A 23,835-nucleotide genomic window follows, 5' to 3' on the forward strand; every position below is an offset into this window, starting at 1 on the left:
ATTCATGTCTTTTGGTCCTAAATCTATTTAACTTTCCATTCTATCACCTTAATTGAGGGGCGTCATTCTGTCTTATCATAAATTAAGAAAAATATTAGTGTTATGGATTGAATGTTGGACTTAAGGCTTGGAAAAGTCAAATTCAAATCTTGAATAAAACTCTGTGATCCTGGACAAAGATCATTTAAGCTTCTCTGTGTTTCAATTTCCTCATCTGTAAAATGGCCTGAGGTCACTTCCAGAACTAAATCTATGATCCTATTAATCTACTCAATTTTCCAAACATTTATCAAACAACTACCATGTGCAAGGCATAATATAAGGTTTCAGAATATAAAAATAGCAGGATCTCCAAGAACATAGTGCCTCCAACATAATAAGATCTTAATAATAAATACTGTGAAATTAGTGAAGGGAGGACACAGTAAAAAATATGACATAATATAAAGCAAAAAAATACATGTAAAGGAGAGGTGAAAGTAAAATGCTACAAAATATTAATGGAAAAAGGTCTCATATAAAAGGGTCAAATGGAGAAGGATGCAACAGAGTTAAGCTTTGAAGAAAGTAAGGATTTCTGATAGGGAGGATAACAAATCCATTCTAGGCACAGTGAATGACTGGTCTGAGCAAAGACACAGAGCTCAGAGAGGGCAGGATGACCATGGTGGATGGAAAGTAGTCTAGTTTGGTTATGAATTAGAATAGCCAATAGAAAAACAATAGTATGAAAAGAAACTGGGAAAGTATGTTGGAATCAGATTGTAGAGAGCCTGGAATACCAGTAAAAGGGGTTGGTAAATTTATTATGTAGACAACAAGAATATCCTTGCAATTTATAAACATAGGGTGACATTATCAGAGAAGCACATAAAACCATGCTTTTAAATGTATTTTGAATTAAGTCACTAGGGAATCAAATTATGTGGAGTTAGTCTAGAGCTTGAGGACATTCTACCCTAAAAAGATTAAATTAGTTATTCTTCTCCCACAACACCTTTCATTGGTGCTTAACAATTGGGTTCTTAAGGAGGAAGGAAAAGGACTTAAAGAAGAGATGGAAGATGAGAAGATAGATGAATAATCAATCAATGACTGAACATGTATTAAGTGTTTACTAGGTTAGATGCTAAGTGCAATGGATACAAATACAAAGAACGAAACAATCCCTTCTTTCAAGGAATTTACATTTTAAACAGGCATGTGGAAATGCATATAGAAGTATAGACAGAATAAATATAAGCAAAATTTAACTCATGCTCATTAAATATATAGTAGTTTTTGGAAGAAGGGCAGTAGCAGTTGATGGAGGGATCAAAAAAAATGCTCGATATAAAAGATTTTTCTTGAGTTGCATCTTTTTTAACCCATACTTTCTATCTTAGAACCAACATTGTGTATCAATTCCAAGGCAGAAGAACAATAGGGGCTAGCAATGAGGGTTAATGAGTTCACAAGGCTAGGAAATGTCTGAAGACTTATTTGAATCAGGACTCCTGTCTATAGGCTTGGATCTAAGTTCATTGAGCCACCCAGTTGCCTCCTTTGGTTGTATTTTGAAGGAAGAGGGTCATTATATGAGTTGGACATGAGGAAGGAGTGCATTCCAGGAAAGGAGACTGGCTTATACATAGACATGGAAGTGGGAGTCAGAAAATTATGAGTAAGGAGAAGAGAGAAGGCTAGTTTGCATAGATCATAGAGTACACAGAGTATAAAGAGTAAATACTACATGGTGAGTCTGGAATAAGAGTATGAGGACCAATTGTAAAGTACTTTTCCAGCTAAACAGAGATTATCATTCATCCTGCAGATGATGTGGAGCTACAATGGGGGAAAGACAGGAAGGAGAGACTCAAAGAACAATTGGCAATGAGTAGATAAGTGGAAACTGAGAAAAAAAGACAAATAAGAATAATGTTCCCCTGGCTTCTTTTAGTCATTCCATGATGTCTTTGGTTGTGTTGAATATGTAGAAATCTACCTCTGGGTTTCTCTCATGGTTTGGTGGGTCCTGATGAAATTCTGAGTCTGGAAGAATATTGGGATGTCCATGGAACTGAGAGGGACTGAGAGACCCAGAGGGTCTTGCCAGGTAGAAAAAAAAGTGAGGATAATTAAATGAAGAACCTGTCATGTAGCGCAGACATCCCAGTAAACTGAACTCTTGGCAAAGAGCAATAGAAATGGAGGAAATAAATAATCATCAAGAAGGAAATAAAGGGCTTCAGCCAAATGTGGAACAACCTGCCCGTTTTCCCACACTAGAGCTCTACCTCTTCAAAATAGGTCCTCTAAAGGCACATTTACAAGGTGCTACTTCATACCTATAGTCACTCATTTCTAATTCATGCTCCTGAGTGTACTCTAGAGTTTGGCACTCGAAAGGGAACTTTTTATAGAAATCATCCTGGTGACAGTCCATAGAGCAGGAAACAGGATGTTTTTTTAATAATATGAGGTAGAGCTGTTCTTACCCTTCTCTGCCTAGATCTTGATGGGCAGGGTCAGCTTGTGGATAGAAAATTGTAGCCTTACAAATGTACTCCTACTTAGTAGATATGGCAGATTAGGACAGAAGATTTTTGAATTGGAGGACCTGGGTTCAAATCCCAGCTCTGATAGGTACTATCTGTATAACCTTGGGTAAAACATTTAAACTGTAATCCTTGGTTCCCTCCACTCAATATGAGAAAGTAATCCTACATGTTCTCTTGTCCCTCCTACCTCTGATATTTATGATTCTATAATTATCTCCACCTATGACTTCTGGCTATACAACACGCAGATATGTTAGATGGATACAGATGGCAGTAGTAGACCCAATGTGATTATAAAGGTAAAGTACAAAGAAAAAAAAATTAGAATATGAGCTAATGCACCGAGATATTAGTATGTTAGCCTAGCTACTGCTTCATTAGAGAGCTTATTAAGGAATTAGAGCCAATCTGGGTGTTATATGAATGAAAGCATTTAGAAGGAAATAGGAAATCAAATGGACAATATTCTGTGGCTTTGTAAACTGCTCATTCTCTCTGGCTCATTGACTGGATCCCTAGTTGTGATCCTAGCATTAAATCAGGGATATTTTGCCACAACTACCTATGGTTTTACTGGTGGAACCTTTAGGAAGAATGACCCAGCAAGGAACTCTACCTGTTCAACGAGCACTTCTTACAGCAGTTGACCAATAGAAAAAGTCTTAATTGCTTAATGAAAAAGGGATTTGAAAGCAGAGTTGCAAAGAAATATGAAAATTATGCCCCTAGCCTTACCTTCCCTCCCAAAATTGAAAATTGTTCCTTATGAGTCTTTGTCATCAAAAGTCTGCAAGTCTTCTCTGAAATACTCATGATTTGACATCATATAACTAAAATCCTAAGGGGCATGGAGGAATGGAAGTTTCTAGCATTAGAATATGTATACTTGTTTAAAAAATATTCATCACTTTAACAAGTATACCTTTTCTATGCTTTATACTCTAGGCAGTCATTTATTTCATGTAGTGCTAATTTTGGATCTGCTTAGGAGTCACCAAGGACTATTCCCTCAAAGTCCTGTATGGTTCCATGGCCCTAAACACCAAAATAATGTAGATATCAATAAGAGCATATTTGAAACACAAAATACTTTCCTTCTCATATAACAAGAGCATGTAGGGTCTCCACTAATCTTCACCTATATCAGTCCCTACTGTAGGATATCATCCATCCACCTTTGGAGGTAGTTTAGACCTATCAATTCCTTAGGGTCCTATTCCAAACCTATCTCTTGCATGGTAGTCTATTCTCTGCCACCTTATAGGCTGGTTGGTCCAGTAGAATGAATGGGGGCGGGGCAGAATACCTGAATTAAAATCTTAAGTCAAAGATATTCTAGTTGTGTGACCCTAGGTAAGTCACTTAACCTCTGCTAACCTCTATTTCCTCATTTATACAATGAGGATAAAACAGCCGTTCCTCGCTATATTGTTGTTCATTTATCTCAGCTTCACTGTATTGCAGGTTTTTTAAAAATATATATATATATATATATATTTATTATATATATTGAATTCTGTATCAGGAATTAAACTTATCCTGGCACATTCTTGGCTGATGGAATGAAAGGCGACCAACCACAGTGCTGTGTTCTGTATCCTGGGTGCTGCTTGGCTCAGTGATTGTAGGTTAATAAGAGTGTGGAAAAAGTTTATAGGTGAATGGGATGGGTTTATAAAACCTTAAAATATATGTAAATAATAAAATACATATAACGCAGCTACTTAGCGGATTTTTACCTCTCCCGGGGTCTCTGGAAGGTAACTCCCCCTTGGGTGAGGGGTCGCTGTAATAGGGCCTCTGTGGCAGAACTGTGGTGAGGATCAGATGAGCCAGCATAGGTAAAGCACTGTGCAAAACAGCCATGTAAACAGAAGTGAATCAATTTCTCCCTCTAGTTGCCCTGACTGTTGTATTATAGATAACTTTGCCTCAGAATTGGTCTATAGTATCTGCCTTTTTAAACTATTTTTTAATATGTGTACATCCATTCATATCCACTAGTTTTTAAGCTCTTCAAATAGCTAGATCATCTTTTACTAATTTTTACATTCCTTTCTGGCCGCAGCATAGAACTTTACACATAGTAGACACCTAATGATTGTTTAAAAATTGATGGATGAAATTTTACCTGCAGTTCTAATAACTTATCATAACAAGTTTTGAGTAGATTCCCAAAAAAAGTGAGCAAAATGATCAAGGAAAAGAGAAAACTAAAGGAACTACAACAATTAAAACTAGTCTGAAAAGAAAAAAGACTGTGATGGGACAACATTAACCTAAAAATGAAAAAGAACATAGGTAGGGCATAGAATTGTTCACCAACTTTTAGTCCACTAGAATTGGAAGGAAGGTGTAATCTCTTTGAGACTGAAAATTTATGACAATTAAAAGATGGCAATACTAAGCCAAAAGGCATTAAGCTGATGAAGCCCCAGAAGAGGTGTAAAATGAAAGCATAAATAACAATCATAAATTAATGAATGACTAATAGCTAATGGGTTGCCGAGGAAAACATGACTATCTGTGAGATACATTCTAAAACTGCTATCGTTAATATTAAGGAGTATTACTATTCCTTCCCAGGCCACTGAGGCATACAAGGAAAAAAAGAATGAAAAGGAAGATTCAGTAATGGTTACAGTAAAAGGTTGCAGCAATATGAATTAGTGAAGGAAACATTCATCCTCTACCCTCCAGAGGCAGTCTGGATTTGGAGTCACTGCCTGATATGACTGGATTTAGTCAGAAAACCTGGCTTCAAAGTCTTACTTTAACACTTTATTCTTATGAGACCTTAGAAAAGTTATTTATTCCATCTGTGCCTCAATTTTCTTAGCTCTAAAATGGTAGGGTTTGAATGAAGGAATTTCAAAAGTTTCTTCATTTCTGAAAGTATGAACCCTTAAGTCATTTCACTTTTCAACCTCCCTTTCTTTATCTATAAATAGAGGGTGTTGCATTTATTAGATGACATCTGTGGTCTCTTGCAGATCTAAATCTATAAACTTATGATATGCTGTCCTACAATCAGAGACACAAGATGTAGTAGGAAAGCAACAGATAGAGAATCCAGCAATTATATCTTAATCCTGTTTCCAATACTAGTTAGCCACTTGATTTCAGTTCTGTAGGTCTGAATTTATTCATGATTAAAATGAGAGGTTGGGCTAGATGAAACATAATACCCCTTCCAGTTAGATGATTTGATGAGTCTTTGACCCTTGGTACCATTCTTTTAAGTCAGAGGACTAGACTTGACTCAATATTGGTTTCATCCAGTACATCATTTCTTACATTCTTGTTCTAAAGTCCCACAGAGATAGACTGAGAGTAATATAGCTTTTGGTGGGTTCACACAGTTCTTCACATATCTTATCTTATTTAATCCACTTAACAATTTTAAAAGATAGGTAGACCAGTCTGCCATGGTGGGTTTTTCTTGTGGCTAATCTTTCTTTTAAAAATATTTATTTTAAAATTATTTTTTTAATTGTATGTGTCTATCTCTCTCCCTCCAACCTTCTCCCACCCATTTGAGAAGTCGAAAATGTTATATAAATTAAACATGTGAATTCATGCAATGTTTCCATATTAGCCATGTTGCAAAAAATGATGAAAAATAAAATGTGAAAAAATAACATTTCAATATATACTCGATTTCCTCTTCTGTAAAATTAGAAAGAGAAAGAAATAGCAAACTACTTTTATATCTTTGCCAAGAAAAAATGACCCTCTGAAAAAAGGGGTCACAAAGTCATACATGACTGAAAAATAGATGAACAACGATAAAAAAGATTATCTCCGCCAAGATCTAAATCCATTCTTCACCCAGAGCCCTAGATGTGTTCTGCTTCTCTGAGGATCCAGTTGTTTCCTTGTCTCTGTACTGACTTTGATCTAGCTGTGTCCTTTGCCCTCTTTCTCATGCACCTGACTTTCTCAAATTCACAATCTTTGCCTTGTGTTAAGACACACAAAATAAAGACCTCTGGCTTTTAGCTTATACTGTCTAGTGCCTCTATACCCAAAAAGCAGCTGCAAAGGACTGCAGCAGCAATAAAATGCAAGTATCACAATTTTGATTTTGTAGAAGAGGAAACTGAGGCTCAAAAAAGGCATTGAATCCCCCACTTCATACAGATATGAAGTCAGTCAGTTTTTGATCTTCTGACTACTCTGTCCTAGTATGTTTTTGAATTATTTGAATTTCCAGTGAGTCTTCTCCATTAGTGCCCAAAATTGAAAATTGACTTTTAAGTAGAAAATGTTATCAGCACACCTTCACTGCAGGAGGTAGAGAGGGAATAAAATAATCTAATCTCCATTCTTTCCCTTTTCCCACATGCTGAAGCATTACTCACTTTGAGTGACAAAACTTGTAACTACTTGCCAAGCTGGGCTAAAGTGATGGGGTTGCTTTGTATCAGCTCCTCTCCTTTGGCAGGAGCCTGGGTTGGATAATTCTTGTGTTCACTGTTGAGCAGGCCCTCTGAGGGGGTTCAGAGGCCAGCTTCATTAGCAAATAACAAAGGGCAGCCAGGAAGTGTGTTTGTGGCTTCAAACTAGAGTTATTCTAAGATCCAGGTGTTTGTTCTACTCATTTGCTCAGGCTTGTTTAGTCAGCTAAGATCTATGATGAAAGGGCAGTGGAAATGGGACTCCTGGTGCATGGAATAGAGAAGTTGGGGCTGGAAGGGCTCAAATGAGATACCATGCATTTATGGGGTGGTGCTCCCCATTAAGCAGTGAAAGCTTTTCTACTGTCCAACCTGGTGAATAAAGAACAAGGGATCACTCAATGTAATTAACTGCTGCTACATTTAGAACTAATAACAGCAAACAAAACTTTGTACATTTTCACCAAGGAACACAGAAATGCGAGGAGTGCATGAATTCCAATGTCATTCGCTGACCTGGAAGAACTTTTTTGACTGAGACTTGCATTAATGATTATGCAGCTAGTGTCAGTATCACTGTCAGAGTCACTGGCTCCTAGGAGGAACTGATTGTTGGCAAGAGAGCAAGCCTTTTTCACATCCCAGCAGTTCAGAGTTTGGGGTTTTTTTGGATGATTGGAAGTGGACCTCAGAGAAGCTGGCAACCATGGTATCCCAACAATTTCCCATTTTACAAAATTTTGTTTGTTTGGGGGAGCAGCATCTAGGACTTCATAAATATACAAATTCCTGGCATGGAAACTACTTCAACATATATAAATCACCTCCTGCTTTTCAATTTATAGATTTAGAGAACTGGGCTACTAAGAGATTCAGTGACTTGCCTAAGTTCACACAACCAGTACTTATCAAAGGCAGAATTGAGCACATCTTCCTGATTTTTTGCATGGCTCCTGGTTACTATGCCATGTTGCTTCTCTTTTTGGCAGGAGTAAAAATTCCTTTAAACTTTTTAATTCTGAGAGTGAAATCTCAGTGACTTTGCCCCATCACCACCAATCAAAGCCCTCTCTCCATCTTCCCTCCAAAGTTCAAGAAATAGAAGAGGTGCCTAGCAGGTGGCAGCCGCAGCATGAAACCAGATGGGGAGGAGATGGAGATGGCATAGTTTCCCTGGAGGGCAATGTCAACTCATACCATTCTTCTCTCTAATGTCTCAGTTTCAGGTTTTAAGATCCTAGATGGAGGGTATCCATTTGTTTTAACAACTTTAAGAGTCTGGGTTGCTTAACTGAAAACCCATTGAACCATCATTTGGCAGGCTGTGCAACTATCAAAAACCCCTCTATGCTTCTGTGATCTTGAGAAGACCTTGGTCTATCACCTGATATGCTCCCAAATCAAAAGTGATAAAAACAGGGGAATGACTTTTCAGCTTCCCTGGGCCAACTCTAAGCAAAATAATGAGTTAGGTAGTTTGTTGACAGGTCCCCAGCCTCTCCTTTTTATATGATTTCCCCCACTTTCTCACCTCAATTCCCCTCTTCAAGTGCCCAGGGAAATCCTTCTCTCCTCCCTTGCCAAAACCTGCTCTCAGAAAGGGAAATTATAGCATCAGTCACTGACACCTTTGTGTAAATGGAACATGCTCCCTTACCCTCTAGGGCATTGGCATTTTAAGCCTTTTTTGGTGAGTAGAATAAAAAGTTTTTTGCCCTGAGAAAGGAATGCCAGATATCTAGGAGTGGGTTTATAGAAAGTGGTGGGAGTGGGGGAAAGGGGAAGTAGCATCACTTAACTGGTGTCAAATATATCAGAGAGAAAAGAGCACTGACTGTGTAGTCATATGTGTTGGGTTCAAAATTTCTCTCTGATGCTTACTATTTGTGTAGCCTTAAGAAAGTCACTTAATTTCCTTGGCCCCAGTTTCCATATATTCAAATACAAAAATAATTTCCACATATAAGATAGTTTTCTAGTATAAAAGTTTTCACATCTGGCTTAGATGTCCTCAAAATTCTCTTCCATCTGATCTATGATGCCATGATCAATGTCCTACCCTGTTTGAATGAAAGAAGGATCTCAAGACTGAAAAGTGTTATTTCTTTATCTTTCTCAACACAGTTATTCAGGAAAGGAGCTGAAAAAGTCATCAGGAAAGTCTGGAGCCAGTGTAGGCTCTAACTGATTAAGCTTTCCACTAGTGAAAATGTTGCAGGTAAAACATAGCATACAATATTGATATGATACTCTGCAATCAAGTAGTTATTTTAAGAAGCATTTATTAATTACTTGGTACCATTTGCTTTACTCAGTCCTGGAATACAAAAAAACAGCTGATAGACATAATCACTGCCCTTAAGATCGTTACATTTTAATGGAAGAGACAACATGTAAATTTTAGGTATATACAAGATGCATAAACAGAAGGAAGACAGTCTTGGAGGGGAAGGTGTTAAGCCTCAAATGCTTACCACCATGAGATAGTCTTCTTAGTCTGGTCAACTTGATTACAATTGGTAATTGAAGGCCCAGGGTCTATTCTCTATCTCTCTACCTAGTAGAACTCTGTTCCCTTGGCTAACTTTTGCAAAGAGATTTTACATACACTGGGTTGAAGAATAATTGTTTATTGGAAAAATAATTAGCTCTGGGTTCCATCTTGCCTTATGTCACCTTGGATGAAATACTTTATTTCCTCCTTCAGTTTCCTTTTCCACAAATAAGTACTAGATATACACTGATGTCCTATCAGACACTAAACCTATGATTCTATATCACAGATATTTGAAATTAGAAATAAAAGAAGTTACCTAGCCCCAAGTGAATAATGGCTTCAAATTTCCATGCTTCCATTTTGCATTGATTCCTCCATGCAGTCAGCTTTTCCTCAGTTTTCTTTCCCATCAAAGAAAGCTATCATCTGCGGAGTCAAAAAGGGATTTGGATTGTATCTATATTCAAGCAGCAAGATCTTATTAACTTCTTTCTATATTCTAAGCACTGAACCAAGTACTGAAAATACAAAGAAAGGTAAAAGACAAAACTAGGATCTTAGATAGGAATAAATGAATGATATTAGTGTAAACAAAATAGGTACATCCAATGTTGGAGGAAAGTAACTTCCAAGAGAAGGATTCACATGTGTGGGACAACAGGGAGAAGACTACTGTGAAGGTATTTGAGTTGAGTCTGAAGAAAAACTATGCAAGCCAAGAGATAGAGGTGAAGAGGGAGAGTATTCCAGGCAAGGGAGAAATCATCTACTCTAATCTTTATTTTTTATAGATGAGAAAATGGAGGTTCCAAATGATTTGTCCAAGATCATAGAACTAGCTAGTAGCAAAGTTAGGACATTAATTTTCTTTCAAAGAGGAGACCTAGAAATTAAACAGAAATGACCTGTTCATTGTCTCCAATGTACTTTCTAGCATTGAGAATGTGCAAATACAAATTATTAAAAACTAAATGGAAAGAAAGTAATAATAATTGCTAAAAATTATAATAATAATGAAAGAGCAAATGGAAATGTTTCAGAGGCTTCTGAGACACTTGTTTCATGAAACAGCCCACATTTTGACAACCAGGTGTTATGATGAATAGAGAACTGAGCCTGAATTCAGGAAAATTTAAATTCAAATCCATCATCAGATACTTACTTGCTGAGTGATCTTGGGCAAGTCACTTAAAACCTGTCCCCTTGTTTCCTCTTCTATAAAATGAAGACAGTAGTACCTACCTCCCAGGGTTGTTGAGAGAATCAAATGGGATAATAATTGTAAAACACTTAACACATTGCCTGATTCTTAGTAAGTGCTATAAAAATGTTTACATACAATTAAAACAACTCTGAGGCACCACCTCACACCAATCAGATTGGCCAAAATGACAGTAAAGGAAAGTGATAAATGTTGGAGGGGATGTGGCAAAATTGGGACAGTAATGCATTGTTGGTGGAATTGTGAATTGATCACACAACCATTCTGGAAGTCAATTTTGAACTATTCCCCAAAGGGCTATAAAACAATGCATATCCTTTAATCCAGTAATACCACTTCTAAGTCTGTATCCCAGAGAGATAAAAAAGAAGGGTGGGGGGCAAGAACCAACTTGAACAAAAATATTTATAGTTTCTCTTTCTGTGGTGGCAAAGAACTGGAAATTGAAGGGGCATCCATCAATTGGGGAATGGCTGAGCAAATTGCGGTATATGATGGTGATGGAATTATTGTGCTATAAGAAATGAAATTTTTCAGAAAGAGCTAGAAAGATCTACATGAACTGATGCACAGTGATATAAGGAGAACCAGAAAAACATTGTATACAGTAGTAGCAATATTGGGGAATGACCAAATGTGATAGACTTAGCTACTTTCAGCAATACGACACAGGACAATTCAGAGGGACTTATTACAAAGAATGCTATCTACATCCAGAGAAAGAACTGTTGGAGTTGGAATGCATATTAAAGCATGTGATTTTTCACTTTTGTTTATTTGGGATTTTATTTTGGGGTTTGGGCTTCATGATTTTTGTTATACAAAAATAATTAATGTTGAAATGTTTTGCATGATAATACATGTATAACCTAGATTAAACTGCTCTTCACCTCTGGGAGGGAGTAGACAAGGCAGGGAGAGAGACAATTCAGATCATATAGCTTTGGAAAACTTAGGTGGAAATTTTTTGTTATATGTAATTGATAAAATAAAATATCTTTTGTAATTTAAAAAATGTTTATATGCAAGTATATCTACTAAACCACTGAGGTTAGTGGCATGGCGACCCTGCAATCTGGAAAATCTGAGTAAATTTTTTTGGCCCTCCCTTCTTTCCAGATAAGAAGTCTGAGTTTTCCCTTTTTCTTTTATGTAGTATTTGCAATACCTACTTGTAATATTATGTGTGAAGTATTTGATCATAGACTATATTTTGGTCAATGTTTAGTAAAATATGTATTAAAATGTTCAAAAATACAAAGCAAATCAGATTTTTTTTAAATGAAGCAAATTTAAGGAGAATAAAATTGAATATACAGATAATATATGTAACAGTACATACATTTTATGTATTTATGAGTGAGTTACTAAACTTTTTCAGATATCTCTACATTTATAGCCTTTGTGTGTTGTCTGCTCAGTTTCATATTCTTTTGGCAAACTTTAACTTTTTTACTTATTTTAAATTTTAGAAAGGAAAATGTCTTATTGTGCTATTAAAATAAATATATTGATATATAATAATGTATATATATGTGCATTTCTGAGTTAATAAACTTTTTCTGTGTCATCTGCTGGTTTTTGTGTGTCATTTGCAAGTTCCCCCAAAATCTCCCCAAATTCTCATTTAATTTTTTATGGCTATCTGCATGATATAGAAATTGTGATGGGGAAAATCATGATGTGGAAGGGATACCTGTATATGGATATATATATATATATATGTACTACATGTATGCACACATACATACATATATATGCACTATATATATATATGTGTATATATATATATATATATATATATATATATATATACACATATGTGTGTGTGCATTTAGGAAGGAATTTTGAAGTGAGCAGAACCAGAACATTGAGCATAGCTTCAATAATATCACACAACAATCAGCTATGAATGACTTAGCTAGCCTCAGTAATGCAAGACTCATGGGAAAAAAATGCAATCCACTTCCAAAGTAAGAACCAATTAACTCTTAATTCAGATCAAAGAATACACTTTGTAATTTTATTTTCTTCACATTAATTTTTTAAAAATATATGAATCTTCTTTCACAACATAATGAATATGGAAATATGTTTTGCTTGATTGGATGTATATAACATGGATCAAATTGTTTACAGTCCTAGGGAGGTGGTTGGATATGGAAGGGAAGAATTTGGTACTCAAAATTTTAGAATATTAAAAATTGTTTTTATATGTAATTGGGGAAAATGAAATATTATATTATAAAAAGAGGTGACTTTGAAAGCCACTCCTTTCAGTAAAATATGGCTGACTAATCTCTCTCTTGCAGATGCCTTGTGCTGCCTACACAAGAAAAAAATGTCTTAGAATGGCTCTTTCCAAACCTAATTTAAATCTGGCAGAATGGAGAAGTGCAGTTAATTTCCTATGGATAAGGAATTTTCACTTCCCTTAAGAGAGAGGCAGTGATAAGGAACTGAGAAATAGGGGATTGACTGGTTTTAGGACTGGGAGGATCTACATAATCCTCCTTCAGATAAATCCTGGCTATGTGATTCTGGGCAAATCACTAACTTTTCCAGGTTTCTAGGCAGTAAAGGGTCAATCTACAACAGTAGAGGGAAGTTTCTTCATCTGGGTACTCTCTGTACCAAAGAGGCCATGAGTACAATCCTTCTCCCAGCCCTGGAAGAGGGAGAATTTTCACTTACTCCTTTGGTTTAGTAACTAGGCCACAGAGAGTGGAAACAAGGTGTGAGGGTGGTTGAGGGTGATGTGAAGAATTTCTCAACCATGACTTGGTACATAGTGAGCCTTAATAAATTCTTGTTGACTGAATGACTGACCTTTAGCTATTTTGCCTTTGTGTTTAAATAGGATTAGCTGTGGCATCTTGCCTCCAGCTATCACTAAGTCATTTTATTTCTCTGTTTTTATGTGGTTTCATATATTGCACTGGCATCTTGTTTTCTTCACTGCCTCTACCCTTTTTGTGGCTTTCTTCACTCAGCTCCCATTCCTTTATGCCTTTCTTAAAACTTTTTTCTATCTACCTCCATTTACCATTTCTTCTCCCTTATTGTAAATTCTCCTTTTAATCTGCTGCTCAGTCAGGAATGTGGATTATGTTCCTGTCCAGTGTCAGAGTTGGAAGGATCAATCAATTAAAGATAATTTATTTAAAAAATTATTATGTGCTTGGGAGGGAGAGGGGAAGAGAGAGAGAGAGAGAGAGAGAGAGAGAGAGAGAGAGAGAGAGAGAGAGAGAGAGAGAGAGAGACAGAGAGAGACAGAGAGAGACAGAGAGAGACAGAGAGAGACAGAGAGAGACAGAGAGAGACAGAGAGAGACAGAGAGAGACAGAGAGAGAGAGACCAGGATCTTGCCTTCTGGGAATTAATCTCCAAACTTGATAGAAAAGAAAACATTCTTTAAAGAAATTATCAAACTTGGGTGCAGCAAGAACTTTAGAAATCACAAAATCTTACTGTCTTTCCTGAACATAATTTCTTGTGCATAAATGTAATTACCATATACAGATGTCCTCTCTGTTAGGAGATGGGTGGTATGTTTCATGATTAGTCCTCTGGAATTATATTTGGTTATACTCCAGAATATCAAACACAGAGTTGAGGAGTTTGCAAAATAGATTATTACAGAGGCTATACAGGGATTAAATTATTTTTGTATTACTTAGTTTTGTATGCTATATAACCGAGAATTACATTTTGATAGTATTTTAGTAAATACCATTTTATTTCAGGATCTCAGTAGTCGTTATTCTCATAAATATGGTATTAGAAAAGGACACTGAGGAAGGAGTCGGGAGACTGGCATTTTATTTCTTCATTCTGCCATTAGCTAGTAGTGAGACCTTATTGCAAATAACTTTACTGCTCCAAGCCTTAAGTCTAAAATGAGGTGGCTGTACTAAATGACTTCTAAAATACTTTCCATCCTCAAGGCTTTGGAACAACAAGAATTGAAAAAAGTTCGTTCTCAAGCTAAACCTTTCAGGTGGCTCAGTGGAAAGAATGCTGGGTCTGGAGTTAGGAATACCTGAGTTCAAGTCCTAACCTCATACATATACTATCTGTGTAGACTTGGGCAAGTCACTAAACTTCTGTTAGCTTTAAAGCAATGGAAAGGAAATGGCAAACCACTCTAGCATCTTTGTTGAGAAAACTCCATGGACAGTGTTGGCATAGCATGGCCCACAAGGTCACAGAGAGTTGGACAAGACTTAATGACTGAACAGTATATATGTATATATGTATCATACACCTCAAATGAATACATAATTATAAGTTAATGCAGTGGTGGGTACTAGTAACTGAGTAGATCAGGAGAGGCCTCTTTTACATTCTGGTACTTGAACTGAATTTTGGAGAAAAACTAGAAATTCCAAACACTTGAACCCTACTTTGCAAAGACACAGAAATGGTTGATGAAGTGTAGTTTTTGAGAAGCAACAAGGAAACCATTTTGACTTTATGTGGAGTGGGTGACAGGATAATATATAATAAGACTAGAAAGGTGGTTTGGAACCAGGTTCTAAAGGGCTTTAAATGCCAAACAGAGGGATTTGTATTTGACCCAGAAAGTAACAGGAAGGCAATGGAATTTATTTAGTAAGGGATTGACACAGTCAGTACTGTGCTTTAGGAAATTCACTTTGGCAGGATGGATTGGAAAGGAGAGAGGTGTGAAGGTCATTAAGCTTGACTTGCTTGCTTATCTTTGTTGAACTGCCAGTAGGAGGTGGGGAAAAGGTGCATATGTATTCACTTGAAAGGGTGAGATAGGAAAAAAAAAAACAAATTGCTGCCATTTTGGAGAGTCTGGTGGGAAAGTTGCTTTTATGGGCAAAACATAATTCCTTTTCCCTACTTCTTTCTCACAGTGACTTAGAACCTTTCTAGGGCTCTAGCATGAAAAGAGCAGAAAGACACTAGTTAGTAAATGCAGCATTCTCAGTCTTCCCAGATATTAATGAACAAAGGCCAAACAGGCAATATGGCAAGTAAAGAGAGACCTTGATATGTACTCTTGATTAATGGAGAAGACATGGTGAAAGGAAAATGTAAACTCAGGGTCTCTATGCTCTGAAATAAAAATGATGAAGATTCTAGAATTGTTTTTTAAGAGATATTAGATCCTTTAATATTTTCCAATACCTAATAAATGAATAATTTGGATTAAGTTAAGAAGAGAAGTAGAGAAACAAACAGTATTGATATAACAATACTTCAATATGTTAATCAATACTCATATTTTACTTTGTTTTCCTTTCCAAAACTCATTTCTGCCTTTGTGTTTCCATTAAAAGACATACACAATACACATACACACACATCATCACCACCACTACCAACAAGACAGAGGCATTTTTAAAAAGAAAATCAATAAAGAGGAAGCCTGAACCTTAATGAATGAGGTTTTTAAGCTTGTTACATATTTTAAGTTCATTGGTTCTTCTGAATATGTTGAGAAGCAGCCTTTAGTCCTAAAGGCTTATGGAACCCAATGAGGACTTTAAGATTTGAAGGACAAAAAGTGCTTTTTCAAGCTTTAATTTCCTCCACAATGATAGTCTCCACCAATGAATTCTATTTATGAGAATTTGGACTACAAGAAGACAAGGCAGTGTTGTAGCCCTGATTTCTTATACGTGTAATTTTGTCATTTTATACATATTTTAGTCTTTAGGCAAAGAAAATTCTGTTTACAAAATCTTCAAGATTGATAGATATCTGTGTATTTTTAAAAGAATCTTATGGGGAAAGATACCCTTAATTCTTTTGTTAGCAAACAAGCTATAATAAGTTACAATAAGTTGTAGCAACTTCCAGAGTCTCACAACTTCCAAAGTAAAGAAGCTAGTTCTTTCCTGAATCTTACCTGAGTTTTCTATGCTGTGATGTTAGCCACATTCTTAGTTATTCTATCCCTTGTCATCATAATGATTCTTGTCCTTTCGTCTTTTTTCCTGAACTCTAGCTTTCTTTTTTATAGTTTTCTAACTTCTCTACAAATCATTTTGTAGATATTTCTTTAGAATTTTTCCCCCTCTAGCTCTCCTATCCTCCTATCTTCTCACTCCCAAAGTCTGTTGGTTTTCACTACTGGTCGCTTGCATTATTAGATAAATTGCATTCCATCACTGCATGGTACTCAGCAATCGCAGGTGGCTGGAAAGATAGATGTGTTTCCTTAAGCAGCTACCAGAGGGACACTTAAGCGTAGTTGGGGATATTGAGTTTTATCTATTCATTAAGCCCCATGGGAGAAAACCAGTAGAGAAATGCACAAGACCAGCATTAACCAAATGTTTAGAAATCTGGATTAAGTTTGAGGCTGTTAGTGAGACTACTCTTTCCTAATTCAGCCATGTAATCTAGAGGGAATCATGGGTCCTGGGATAGAAAAGATGCAAATGTAATTTTGAGTTGAAGGATCCTGTTGAGTGCAAAACTGACTTGAAGAAGGTCTTAACACTCATTTTGATTGTTTAAAAGAGAGGCATTCAGGATTCTGTATCAAAGTCAAAACTAACTGCTTTCAGTAGAAGAGACGGTCCCTATATTAATTAACACATTAAAGTTATTGTGTTCAAGCTCAGGGCTTGAGTTTGTCTTAGAAGCATGGCTTCAAGAGAAGTATGTCCATGATTCTTGAATGTATTATGATTCTTCTCCACAGACAGGCAGGTAGCAGGTCCTAGAAGGTTGAAAATACTCCTTTCAATGGAGTTAGAGGGGCTCTGTCAGGGAAATATTTAGCCTGCTTCAAGATGCCAAGAGGAAAGTGTAACAGAAGAAGGGGAACTTCATACCCTAGGATGGAATATTATAAACCTGGAATTAACTTCTATTGCAGAGAGAATGTGACATGATTTTTAGGGTTGGACTGGAAGTTAGGAAGACTTGTGTTCAAATCCTAATTTTATGACCTTGTACAATTTATTTAAAACATCATTGCTTTAGGCACTCTAATAATACTATAAGTTTCAGAGAAGGCAAACCTCTCCATTTTATTGGACCTTAATTTTTCCTATGTTATGAGGATTGAAGTACCCTTCTTGGTTAATTCCCACAGAATTACTGGAGGAATTGCATCATGTCACCAAGAAATTTTGAGGAATGCGAACATTTAGGGAGTCCATATTGTCCTTACTTCTCCTTATGAAGGAGAAAAAAGGAAATTGCTGGTATTCCAATTTAGAGATGTTTATTGTTGAGATGTTCTCATCAATCTTCTAGGGAATAATTTGGGTATGTTGGTTCATATGAATATAGATATTTGTACAGTCTATGTATTAGAGGACACCAGGAAATGCATCATATAGGACAAAACTCCCTGGAATTGAAATCAGTAGCAGAGTTCGATTGCTTGCCGTGACATTTACTAATTAAATGACCCTGGGCAACTAATATCACTTATCCAAATGCAGGGTATATTTCTAAAAATGGGTATACTTCTTGAACTGTCTCTTTATAAGGTTGTTGTAAGGAATGCCCTGTATAACTAAAGAGTACTATATAAGCATAAATTATTATTATTAGGCAGGAGTGACTTACCAGTGACTAGAATTCTCTTCTATTCTAACCTCAAATCAAGTGATTAGAACTAGAAAGTTTTAACTTGTCCAATACATAACTTTGAAGGCCCTAGATGGTTCAGTGGATAGAGTCCTGGGTCTGGAATCCAATTTGAACCCAAGTTCAAATATGTCCTCAGACAATTACTAGATATAATAGATATATGATCTTGGGCAAGTCATTTAACTCTCTTTGCCTCAGTTCCTCATCTGTAAAATGGAGAAGGAAATGACCAACCACTTCAGTCTCCTTGCTAAGAAAACTTCAAAGTGAGGTCACAAAGAGTTGTACATGACTGAAATAACTGAACAACAACAACAAAAAGCCCTAAAACCAGTTAGGTAGCTTTGCTATCTCTAAAACAACACATTAACTAATAACAGATGAGGGATGGAAATGTCATAAAATTGAAAAAAAATTAAAATGTTGTATTCTCTGAAGTGTCTGACCATAAAGTTCTATAATGCTGAGCAAGAGACTAGACATTGAATGACCTGATTTAAGTTAATGAGGGTTTAACCTAGCATAGCAGTAGGAATTGAGAGAAGGGTCCAGATATCAGCAATCTTCCTGTAACAGAATTAATAGGACTTAGGATTCATGTAAGGGAGGGCAATGGAGAAAGTGATTAATGATTCAATTCAACAACAAGTCCTGAACTAAAAATCTTGTTACATACTAGAAACTGGAGATACAAATCTAAAAATGAAAGTCTCCTGGTCATGAAAGAGTCTAATTTTGTCCTGGGAATATATAAAGGAATGATCATAAGAAGTGCTCTAGGCATATTTGATAAAGCAAAGTATCCATAGCTTGAGGGGGTGATAGAAGGCTTCACAGAAGAGGTGGCACATTATTTGAACCTTAAAAAGCAGAGAAGCACCCTGAGAGACAAGGATGAGAAAAGTGTATTCAGGAATGGAAAGGGCAAAAAATCATGAAATGAGTTTGGGGAAGAGTAAATACCTCAGTTTGTGCAAACACAGATTGAGTGAAAGGAAGTAATGTGAAATAAAGATGGAGGAATAGATGTAGTCAGATTGCAGGTGACCTTACATATCAAGGTCAGGATTTTGCATTTTATCCAACTGATAATAGGAACACCAGAAAGTTTTGAATGGGAGAGTAGCTTACTCAGAACTATTTCTGAGGAAAACTGTTTTGGCAGCTGAGCAAAGGATGGATTGCAGAGGAGCCTGCTGATAAGGAAACCAATAAGAAGTCTATTATACTCGTCCAACTAAGAGGTGTTAAATGTCTAAACCAGGATGGTGGATATATAAGTGGAAAGAGAGGGATAGTTAGAATGAATGTCTTGGGCTCAGAATAAAAATTGAGCTTAGGGACATTTTTTTTTAATTTGACAGAGGCAGCATATTTAAAACTGCATAGATGGATAAGATCCTTGAAAAGGATATTTAGAAAAATCAGGGTTCTGACTAGAACTCTTAAAAATGCCAAAATTTAAGGGTTAGAATGAAGGAGAAAATCAGCGAATTGAAGGAGACAAGAAGAGAAATAAGTGAGCAAAGAATCATAAAAGGCAACTGAGAAGAGTTTTGAGGAAGGGATGGTCACCACTGTAAAAGGCAGTGGATAGGGCAAGAAAGATGAAGATTGAAAAAAGACTCCTGCTTACTGGTGGAAAAGGCTTTAGGTGAGCTTCAGGGCAAGAATTTAGTAGAGATAATAGAATCCTATTAGAGAAGATTGAGAAATTAGAAGACAGTGAGCAGAAGTAGGGCACAGAAGTATTGGAGATGCTTCTACATGCAAGATATCTTATGTAATGGTCTTTTGCAAATAAGGAGTGCAGCCCATTTGTTTGAAGGGGCAAGTACAGGTGATGACCTCCTTGATAACAGTTTCTCATATATTGTGAAGAAATCATAGCATTCATGAGAGTCAATATAGGATGATGCATAAAGAATCAGCCTTAATATCAGGGAGATTCAGATTCAAGTCCTGTCTCCAACACATACCAGTTCTCTATGAACTGGAGCAAGTCACTTAACTTCCTGATGCTCCCAAGCAATCAGTAAAACAAATTGAAAACCAAGTATTAATCTACATTAGCAGGAAAAAAAAAACTTTCATAGCTTCTGGAATTTTGTACAGTGTAGACATAAATACATTCCTACCTCTCTGTTGAACTCTCTTTTCTCCTTGTTTTCTTTCACTTGCCTATCTCATTAGTTCCCATGAATTCATTTGTCGTCTGTATGCATGACCCTAAAATCTATGTTTACCCTGAGGCTCTCTCCTGGCCTCCAGCCTCACATCTCTAACTATTGGATATCTAAAACTGAATATTCCATTGACATCTTATATCTAATGTATCCAAAAACTCGTTTATCATTGCTTTAAAACCACCCTTTCTTTTCATGTACCCCTTACTTTTGAGGGTACCACTCTCCTTTCAGTCATTCAAGGGTCATCTTTGACAGCTACCTTTCTCTCTTTCACCTCCACTCCTATCCAATCAGCTGACAAGTATTGTTGTTTATAACTTGATAATATTTCTTGCATATGCTTTCTCCTCTTCCCTGACACAGAAAACAAACTTGATGTAAGCTTTCATCCCATGGAGCCTGCATAAATTCAATAGACTTTTGGTTTTTCATTCTGCCTCATGTTTTTTTCTCTATTCCAATACATCCTCTTCTCTCTTATCAAACTGATCATTGAAAACACAGATCTCATCATATCGCCTCCCCATTCAATAAACTACAATGACATTATTTCTAGGATAAAAACAAACTAAAAACACTTTCTATTTGGCTTCAAGTCCTTTATCACTTGGCTCCTTCCTGCCTTGCCACACTTCTTTTTATTTTTCAAACCCTTGCTTTTTGTCTTGGAATCAATACTGTGTATTGGCTGCAACGTAGAAGAGTGGTAAGGGCTAGGCAATAGAAGTTAAGTGAATTTCCCAGGGTCACACAGCTGGGAAGTGTCTGAGGCCAGATTTTAACCTTGGACCTCCTGCCTCTAGTCCTAGCTCTCAATCCACTGAGCTACCCAGCTGCCCCCCCCCCTTTCTACACTTCTTACACCTTATTTCCTTCCACATACTCAGCCATCCAGTAACACTAGCCGCCTTGTTACTCCTGGTACATGGAATTCCTTCTCCTCACTGAACTTTTTCATCGCCTGTCCTCCATGTCTGGAAAACTTCCATGTCTCATCTCTACCCCTTGTTTTCCCTTACTTTCTCTAATTCTCAGCTAGAATTTCACTGTCTCTAAAAATCCTTTCCTACTCTTTAATTGGAGTGCCTTCCCTCTGAGGCTACCCTGCATTTGTACTGTATACTTGTTATTTATACATCACTATTTGAATATTATCTCTTTTCATTGGACTGTGGGCTCCTGGAAAGCAAGGATTATTATTATTATTATTATTATTATTATTATTATTATTATTATTAGTTATTCTTTGTGTCCTTGACATGTAGCCCAGCCCTGGCATATGGTAGGTGCTTAATAAACGAGAGTTGACTGACTTCCAAACAAAATTAAATTGTCATGGGCATTAATTACAGTGTCCCCCAACTAAATATTCTTCTTCTAGCCTAGCCATGGAAGCAGATCCTGACATCTCTATCACTAACACCAACACAAAATACTAACTCATTTACAGATCAGGCAGAAGCAGCTAAGGAAGAGACAGGATGCATGTGTGAAGGGGTTCAAATCAACTTGCCCACCACCGTCCTACAGATCTCAATGGAAATCACCAAGGACCCTATATTGAAGGATTTCCCTAAGAGCCTATCCTTCCTTTTTGGTTCCTGTAGTCTTTAAGCAAAGCCTATGAAACCGTACCATGCACCATGCCATCAAGAACAATGCCCAAACAGCTGGAACAAATGGGCAAGTAAACTGAAGTTCCCCAGGAATATATGAGTTCTTTTTGTTTATGTTCCTAGTTCTGCTTCTAATAACTCTTGTAGAAAGGAGATCTTAGCAAAGGCTTCTCTGGTTTTACCTACTCAGCAGCCAAGACTTCTAGTAAAGATTCTGTAAAAGAAAGTTCTTATCAAAGTCCTTGACATCATCAAATAGTTCATCAGAAATTCATATGATCTTATTAATAAGAATGATATTAATGGAGATATGTTACCTCCCATCTCTTTCCTTGCACTGTGCCTTAAGGATTACCGGGTCCTTTTTCAGTCTTCCCTGCAGATTAAAGATTCTCCAAGATAGGAGTTTCCCCCCTCATTAGACTATGAGCTCCTTGATCATAATTGCTCCTCTATAATCTATTCATAATTCCATGCTGTCTCAGAGATAGGGGAGAGGAGGGAAGGAAGAAAGAATATGGAACTCAAAAATTTTTTAAATGAAAGTTTAAAAGGGATTTTCCATGTAGTGTGAAAAGTTTGAATGAAGAAATAAAAAAGTTTGAATATTTTTTTTCAAAAACAATTCCTTGAGAGCAAAAACTGTTACTCTTGTTTCTTGTATCCCCAGTGCTTACTTCATGACTTGATGTAGTAACTGCTCAATAAAAGGGCTTTTTTTCAGTTCATTCAGAGCTATTTAAAGGAGATTGATGAAGACATTTTAAAAGGACAATAAGAAGACATACAGAAGATAAGTGAGCAGGAGCTAGATTTGGAATTCTAGATAGAGGAACTCACTAAAAAATTGTACTTTCTACATGGGCAGATTATGTTAAAACAAAGGTTCAAGTAGACTTTGAATAAGAGGCAGCTGGATGCAACAATGGATAGAGTGCTGGGTCTGGAGTCAGGAAGACTTGAGTTCAAATTTGACCCAGACATTACTAGCTGAGCGACTTTGCATAAGTCAATAAACCTGTTTGTCTTAATCCACTGGAGAAGAAGAGTGCAAACCCTTCCAGTATTTTTGCCAAGAAAACCTCATGTATAGTCATGGCATACTGTATTCCATGAGGTCATGAAACATTTGGATATGAATAACTGGCCAAAAAACAACAAAAACAAGAAAATCAAAAACAACAACAACAAAAATATTCTGAGCATCATTCAGGGAGTAAATCATTCCCTGATTTTCTAATTTCTTAGTATAGGGGTTCTTAAATCTATTCTTTTTTATAGATCCTTTAATAATCCAGTAAAGACTATGGACCCCTTAAAGGGAACTAAGTACAGGTCCTATAGTCAGGAAAACCTGAATTCAAATCTGACTTCAGATGCTTACTAACTGTATGACCTTGGGCAAATCACTTAACTTCCTTTTGCCTTAGTTTTCTCAGTTATAAAATGGAGTGTAATAAAACCACCTACTCTTCAAGGTAGTTGTGATGATTAAGTACGATAATATTTATAAAACATTTAGCACAGTGTCTAGCACATAGTAGGTATTTAACAAGTGTTCATTTATTTCTTCTTAGATTAATGTAGTTAATAGTAAAAAACCATAAAATTAAAAGAAAATCATAGTGAAATACAGTTATAAAATATTTTAAAAAGACATTCATTAGTCCCAAGCTAAAAATTTCTTACTTAAGAGCAATGCTCTATTTTTTTGTGACTTTTGAATCCTTTTCAGAAATGGCCTATTTGCTGTGGAACTGAGTGGGCTGTATCACTGGGGGGTG

General features: G+C 36.5%; 1 long non-coding RNA gene across 1 annotated transcript in view; it reads right to left on the reverse strand.

Moving 5' to 3' along the window:
• LOC103105832 (uncharacterized) overlaps positions 1–23,835 on the reverse strand; it is a 96,133-nt gene that overhangs the window by 15,385 nt on the left and 56,913 nt on the right. Inside the window, exon 3 of the long non-coding RNA XR_468021.2 lies at positions 9,754–9,863. This is a non-coding gene — a long non-coding RNA (uncharacterized LOC103105832). The remainder of the gene's footprint in view (positions 1–9,753; positions 9,864–23,835) is intronic.

This window comes from Monodelphis domestica, chromosome 4 (genome assembly GCF_027887165.1).
Source record: "Monodelphis domestica isolate mMonDom1 chromosome 4, mMonDom1.pri, whole genome shotgun sequence".
Classification (NCBI taxonomy): Eukaryota; Metazoa; Chordata; class Mammalia; order Didelphimorphia; family Didelphidae; genus Monodelphis; species Monodelphis domestica.